The sequence below is a fragment of the Magnolia sinica genome, chromosome 17, assembly GCF_029962835.1.
Source record: "Magnolia sinica isolate HGM2019 chromosome 17, MsV1, whole genome shotgun sequence".
Lineage (NCBI taxonomy): Eukaryota > Viridiplantae > Streptophyta > Magnoliopsida > Magnoliales > Magnoliaceae > Magnolia > Magnolia sinica.
Window position 1 is genome coordinate 72,125,829 of NC_080589.1, and position 7,631 is coordinate 72,133,459.

Sequence of the window (7,631 nt, forward strand, 5' to 3'; positions counted from 1 at the left end):
GGGCCGGTCCAACGAGATCGAAGCTTACCCGGAAAGAGATGTAATCGAGAGTTATACAAGAGAACTTTCTGGCCTGGCGTGAATGATTTTCGTAAAATATGTTGGTCATGAAATGCCTTCATCCTGTCCTTGTAAATTCTCGAGTTCTCATAAGCATCATTCCGGATTTCTTCGAGTTCATTTAACTGAAGTTTGCATAGCGAGCCAGCGTTGTCTAAATTGAAATTCAAACTTTTGATCGCCCGGTAGGCTCTATGTTCTAACTCCACTGGTAAGTGGCAAGTTTTCCCATAGACAAGTCTAAAGGGAGACATTCCAATAGGGGTTTTAAAAGCAGTATGGTACGCCCATAAGGCATCGGTCAATCGAATTGACCAATCCTTACGGTCAGGGTTAACCATTTTTTCTAAAATGTGTTTGATCTCCCTATTGGAAATCTCAACTTGCCCGCTTGTTTGTGGGTGGTATGGGGTGCTCACCTTATGAGAGATACCGTATTTCTTCATTAAACTCTCAAATGGTCTATTACAAAAGTGTGAGCCCCCATCACTAATGATAGCTCGAGGCATTCCAAATTGGGAAAGGATGTTTTCTTTCAGGAATTTAATGACCTTGCAATGGTCATTAGTTCGACACGGAATCGCTTCAACCCATTTAGTGACATAGTCTACGGCAAACAAAATATATAAATTCCCAAAAGATTGGGGGAATGGCCCCATGAAATTGATGCCCCAGTAATCAAATGCCTCTATGATAAGAATGGGATTCAAGGGCATCATATTTCTACGAGATAATGCTCCCAATTTCTGACAACGCTCACAAGCTCTGCAAAACTCATGAGTATCCCTGAACATAGTGGGCCAATAGAAGCCACACTGCAGAATTTTTACCGTGGTCTTTTTTACAGAAAAGTGACCACCACAGGCCTGTGAGTGACAGAAGGAGATGACACTTTGATGCTCATCGTCTGGCACACATCTCCTCAAGATTTGGTCTGGACAATATTTAAACAAGTATGGATCATCCCAGAAGAAGTTGCGCACCTTGGTGAAAAATTTCTTCTTATCTTGCGCAGTCCAATGTGTCGGTATGGAACCTATGGCAAGATAATTAGCGATATCAGCGAACCAAGGTGAATGGGAGACTCTGAACAACTGTTCGTCAGGGAACATGCCATTAATCTGCGTCGTCTCAAAGGAATCAGAGGGATCAAGGCGAGAAAGATGGTCAGCCACTACGTTCTCTACTCCCTTTTTATCTTTTATCTCTAGGTTAAATTCCTGGAGTAGGAGGATCCATCGTATCAGGCAGGGCTTAACATCATTCTTAGATAGAAGATGCTTAAGCGCTGCGTGATCAGTGTAAATAATGATCTTGGATCCAATCAAGTAGGACCTAAATTTGTCCAAGGCGAACACTACGGCTAAGAGTTCATTTTCCCTAGTCGAGTAGTTCACTTGGGCAGGATTTAGAGTCTTACTTGCGTAATGAATAACATAAGGTTTCTTCTCTTTTCTCTGGCCTAGAACTGCCCCAAGAGCATAATCAGACGCGTCGCACATAAGTTCAAAAGGAATGCTCCAGTCAGGTGGCTGTATGATGGGTGCACTAGTTAATATGCCCTTAAGCTTAGTGAAAGCTTCCTGACATGGTTCAGTCCACTCGTATGGTGCATCCTTTTGAAGTAGATTACATAGAGGACGAGAGATGAGACTAAAGTCCTTTATGAATCTTCTGTAAAACCTGGCGTGTCCTAGGAAGGATCGCACCTCCCTTATGTTCTTGGGTGGAGGTAGGTTAGAGATAAGATTGATCTTTGCCTTATCCACCTCGATTCCTTTAGATGAAATAATGTGTCCAAGGACAATTCCCTTCTGAACCATGAAATGACACTTCTCCTAATTAAGTACCAAGTTCTTTTCTTCACATCTTTTCAGCACACATTTAAGACTTTCCAAGCACTCGCTGAAAGATGGACCGAAGACAGAGAAATCGTCCATGAAGACCTCTAAATATTGCCCCACCATGTCAGAAAATATGCTCATCATACATCGCTGGAAGGTGGCAGGAGCATTACATAGTCCAAACGGCATCCTTCAATAAGCAAAGGTGCCGTAGGGACATGTAAACGTAATCTTTTCTTGATCTTCAGGGGCGATCTCTATCTAGTTGTAGCCCGAATACCCGTCAAGGAAACTGTAAAAGGAATGACTAGCTAACCTTTCCAAGATCTGATCAATGAAGGGCAAAGGAAAATGGTCTTTCCTCGTGACGGTATTTAATTTTCTGTAGTCAATGCACATCCTCCAACCAGTAGTGACTCTAGTCGGCACGAGTTCATTATTGGCATTGGCTACGATGGTGATCTCGGACTTCTTAGGAACCACCTGAGTTAGACTCACCCATTGACTATCAGATATAGGGTATATGATACCCACATCCAATAGTTTAAGAACCTCGGCCTTAACCACTTCCTTCATGTTTGGATTTAGTCTACGTTGTGGTTGCCGAGCGGTCTTCACATTATCCTCAAGATATATGCGGTGAGTACAAATCGAGTGGTCGATTCCCTTGAGGTCCGCGATTGTCCATCCAAGGGCTCCCTTATGCTCCAGGAGAGTAGATATGAGCATACTCTCTTGTTCTTCTCAAGGTGGGCAGAAATCACCACCGGGTATGTCTCATCTTGACCTAAGTATGCATATTTTAAATTAGAGGGTAAAGGTTTTAGGTTAAGCTTCGATGGCTTAAGGTTAGACAATAGAGGCACTTCATCAGTTTGGGGTAACTCTTCAAATTGTGGCCTCCACCGGTTAACTTTCAGTACCGCATCAAGCATGGCACACGTCTCCCTAATTATGTCATCATCAAACTCACGGGAGTAGGCCAGGCACGTCTCTAGAGGATCAGAGGATAAGGTAAGGGGTGTCCTGTCATCCACGAAAGTATCGATCATGTTAATATCGTAGATATCGTCATCTTCCTCTATCCGTCTGGCCGTGTTGAAAAAGATATTCATTTCTAATGTCATATTCCTGAAAGACATACTCATGACACCATTCCTGCAATTGATAATTGCGTTTGAAGTGGCAAGGAATGAGCGACCAAGAATGACGGGAATCTGAGTGCTTGTGTTACCGATGGGTTCGGTATCCAAGATGATGAAATCAACTGGGTAGTAAAATCGATCAACCTGGACCAACACATCCTCAATTATCCCTCTTGGTATACAAACAGAGCGATCAGCAAGTTGTAGTGTGGTTAAGGTGGGTTTTAATTCACCTAAGCCCAACTGTTTGTATACCGAGTAGGGGATAAGATTAACGCTCGCTCCTAAGTCAAGAAGTGCGTGATCAATTCGATAGTCCCCAATTATACATGATATGGTTGGGCTACCGGGGTCTTTAAATTTTTGCGGCACATCTTGTTTTAGGATGGCATTCACTTTCTCAGTCAGGAAGATTTTCTTTGAATATTTTACCATCTTTTGGTCGTACATAAGTCTTTCAGGAATTTGACATATGAAGGTATTTGTTTCACGGCATCAAGTAGTGGAATGTTGACCTTCACTTATTTCAACACCTTTAGAATATCCTGAGAGTTAGAGAGCGATTTTGGTGCAACCAACCGTTGGGGAAATGGAGCAACCGGCTTTCCTTGAGGTTCCGGTTCTAACTCTGGTGGGGCATGGCTAGATCCATCTTCTTTATCCACTTCCGGGTCCTTAGGCTTTTCAGCCCTAACCGGAATGGTTTTGTCAATGATCTTTCCACTCCTAAGAGTGGTGATGGATTTAGCTTGCTCCATCTGATTTGAAGAGCTTGGGTCGATAACTTCATATTACGGTTTAGGATTGGGAAGAGGTTGAGCTGGGAAGCTCCCCTTGTTCCCAATCGTATTTTCAGCCTTAAGTCCTTGTATTGCTTTTGTAAGGTCTTGGAAGGCCTGTAGCATACCCTGATTGAAAAGCTCTTGCTTTTGAAAATGTTTCAGAACTGAATCCTCTTGAGGTTTCTCTTGAGTTAGATTTTGATTTAGGTAACCTTGAGGTGTAGCGGTTTGTCCATTCCTCCAACTGAAGTTTGGATGATTTCTCCAACCAGGATTGTATGTGTTAGAGGTGGGCCCACTGAAAGGTCTTTGGTAATTGCTTACAGCATTGGATTGCTCATTTAATACCTCTTGAAAGGCAGAGATAGTTGGACAGTTTTCAGTAGTATGAATGTTGCAACCACAGATGCTACAAACAATTTCCTTAGCCTTATCCTTCTTAAATTCCATGGCCTCGAGTTTCCTAGTGAGATTAGCTACCTTAGCATTAATATCATTGTCTTCTCTCAGGAGATACATTCCACCCCTTTCCTTGGAATGAGTCGGCCTAGACGTAGTACTAGGTCTAGGGGAGATGTCCCATGATTGTGTGTTCTCAGCAAGTTTATCAAAGTAATCCCACACTTCATCGACTCCTTTATTCATAAACTCCCCATTACACATCGTCTCGACTAATTGGCGCATGGGAGATGTCAGTCCATCATAGAAAAAGTGTGTAATGTGCCACGTTTCAAAACCATGTTGTGGGCATGAACTGACAAGATCCTTGAACCGCTCCCAACATTGGAAGAATGTTTCATCTTCCCTTTGGGCGAAGTTCATGATCGACTTTCTCAGGGTGTTCGTCTTATAGTATGGGAAAAACTTCTTAATGAACTCCCTTATCATGTCATTCCATCTGCCAATTGATCGAGGACGTAGTGAATGTAACCACGTCTTGGCTTTCTCTTTCAAAGAAAAGGGAAAGAGTTTCAACCTGACCGTGTCATCAGACACGTTAGGAAAGTATAAGGTAGCTATGATCTCGTCAAATTCTTTTAAATGTAAGTAAGGATTCTCTGACTCAAGCCCATGAAATTTAGGGAGGAGTTGGATCACCCCTGGCTTGATATCCATGTGTCCTGCATTCTCAGGAAAAACCATGCATGAGGGCGTACTCACCCCCGCCGGTTGTAAGTAATCTCGTAAGGTACGAGGCGGGGGTGCTTGATGCACCACATTCTCATCCTGGAGATCTTCTACCCTAGGTTGGGGTAGAAGAGGTTGATTTCCAGCCATATCCTCAATTAACTCAGGGGATTTCGAGCGGTGTCTAGTCCTACGATGGACAGTTAACCCCTCAACTAATCCTCCTTCAGTCAAGAGACGTCGAGTGTTGTCACGAGCCCACTTGGGCATGAAACACTCGCAGCCCTCAATCAAATTCTAAACCTAATCCTAAGAAGGGAAATAAAAATCTAAAAAGAGAAAGAGGGTGTGAAGGAAGTTACCAAATTGGAGTCCCTAAATTGATACCTGCAAAATAAAATAAAACAAGTTAGTTTCTAAGAATAACAAGCCTATAAAATTCCTAAGAAGAGAAATATAGAAATAAAAAGAAACAAGGAAGAATTCCTAAATTAGAAAGTAAAAATTTAGAAAGAGCGTACCGAATTAGAAATTTCTAATAAGCCTACAAAACAGGAAAGTTAGTTTCTAAACAGAAAGTCTTAAAAATAGAAAATTTCTAAAAATAAAATAGGAAACAAAATTAGATTCTAAAAGAGTTAGAATTAGAAACTTACTAAAAAGGAATCCTAATCTAGAAATAGTAAGGAAAAGAGAGAAATTACCAATTTAGAAACCTATCTCAGAATCCTACAAAATAAGAAAGTTGGGTTAGTTTCTAAAAAAAGGAAAACTATCTAAAAATAGAAAGTTATTTAAATAGAAAATTTCTAAAAATTAAAGAAAAACCTAGAATTAGAAAATTCTAAAAATAAATCCTACAAATCAGAAAAGTCCTAATCTTAAACTAATCCTAAAACCAGTTAACTTCAGGAAACGTAGCCGTCAGTCCCCGGCAACGACGCCAAAAACTTGTTCACTCCCCAAGTATAGGGTTGTGATGTAGTAATAAACTCGGTGAGACCGAGGTCGAATCCCAAGGGACTAAAACCTGTACGTTATCTGAAACTAGGTAGAAATAGAAATAGCCCAAGATGAAATCAAAATCAAATATAGATTGATGAATACTGGTGAAATACTAATATAAAACTTAAGGAATTCAGAGGAAGGAAACTAGGGATTCAGAGGATCCACTTGTAAAGATCAGGGAGATCTTATGCCTGCATCAAGAATCATGGAAATCAAACTGAACTTACTTGATCTAGTCTTCACGAGATGAAGGGTATATGAATTAGAATGGATTCCATCATCAAACCATGCCCAGGAGACAAAGCAAACAATAAAATTAAACTAATTATCAACCAATCAACAATGCTTAAAAGTTAGGAAGGATATCGTCATCCAACCATGCCCATGAGACGATGGCGAACAACAGGGCTTCCTGACATCATAAACATCAAAAGGAGGAAGAAATACTCAAAGCCATCGCAGATCTATTGTAATTTCAGTCACAACAAACCATTGAATAAAACTGAAAGTATTCCTTTTAATTGAACTAGAATCAACATCAGTCAGTTTGGCATAAATCAACGGCATAGAATCAGTCCCATCACGCCACAAGCTTCACCTCTTAGCCCTAGCTAAGAGGTTTAGCCTAACATAATCAGACTAAATCTCAACATAATTCATAGGAAAAAGAAGAAAAATAAAGAAAAAATATATAAAAATTTCAAACACTTCTCTCTCCGCCTCTCTTTCTCTATCTGACGTCCCCTGTTCAAGCACACCCTCTTCTCAACGTTTGGAACTCTCTTTATAACTGCTGGAGTGGTGGAAATCGGATTTGGGAAGCTATCGCACGCGTAGCGAAAGCCTTTTCGCAGCCAAGTTCGGGGCTTCATAACTCTCGCGTTCCTTGCATTATTTCTGTAAAATCAACGTCTCTTGAAAGTATTTTGGCTGGCCTACATTATGGACGGTTCAGATCTGTCATATGATCAAAGATGGTGGGCCACAACTGCCTGAAAAATTAGATTTTGCGGACGTGCGTAGCCTTTCGCACGTCCGACGCTGACGTGATCGGTGGGCTCCACAGAGGTGTTTTCGAGGAAATCTACCCCGTCCATTAGATTGCCCTCGAAATTTTGGTCAGAAGCGAATGGTTTTTAATGTCCATTGACTCAGAATCAGAGAAGAAATCATTCAAAAATTAAATTGAACGTTGCAGGGCAGTCCACTTATGGCCTCTGTATCGCGCACGTGTGCTTGCATGGGTCCAAAAGTTCAGCATAGGTTTGAAGAATTCATGGCCCTCTACAAGATGGACGGTTTAGATTAGCCATATGTACGCTATGTGGGGCCCACTAGCGTCCGCAAATCGGGTGTCGTCCGTCCGTCCGCAACGCAAAAACGGCAACTGCCGTTTTGGGAAGATGACGCGGGTCAGCTTTGGCTGACCAGCTTTAGTCGGTTCGGTGCGCGGCGATTCGTGTACATGTGCAATGTACACACCTCACATACGAGCCCCACTGTAATGTGTTTCAAAAATTTGATCCATCCATTCATTTTCTTATCTTATTTAAACCATCGAGACCAAAGTTGAGACAGTTCCAGATATCAGGTGGGACAAGAATCAACGGTTTATGGGCTGATCTGTCAGTTGGGGTACTTCCATAGTGATCCGACGGCTAAAA

At 41.7% G+C, this 7,631-nt stretch overlaps 1 non-coding gene across 1 annotated transcript; it reads left to right on the plus strand.

Annotated features, from left to right (window-relative positions):
- The first annotated feature begins 4,564 nt into the window (after positions 1–4,564).
- LOC131232099 (small nucleolar RNA R71) lies at positions 4,565–4,671 on the plus strand. The gene has a single exon (XR_009164702.1). It is a non-coding gene; the product is annotated as a small nucleolar RNA R71 (small nucleolar RNA).
- The last annotated feature ends 2,960 nt before the right edge of the window (positions 4,672–7,631 follow it).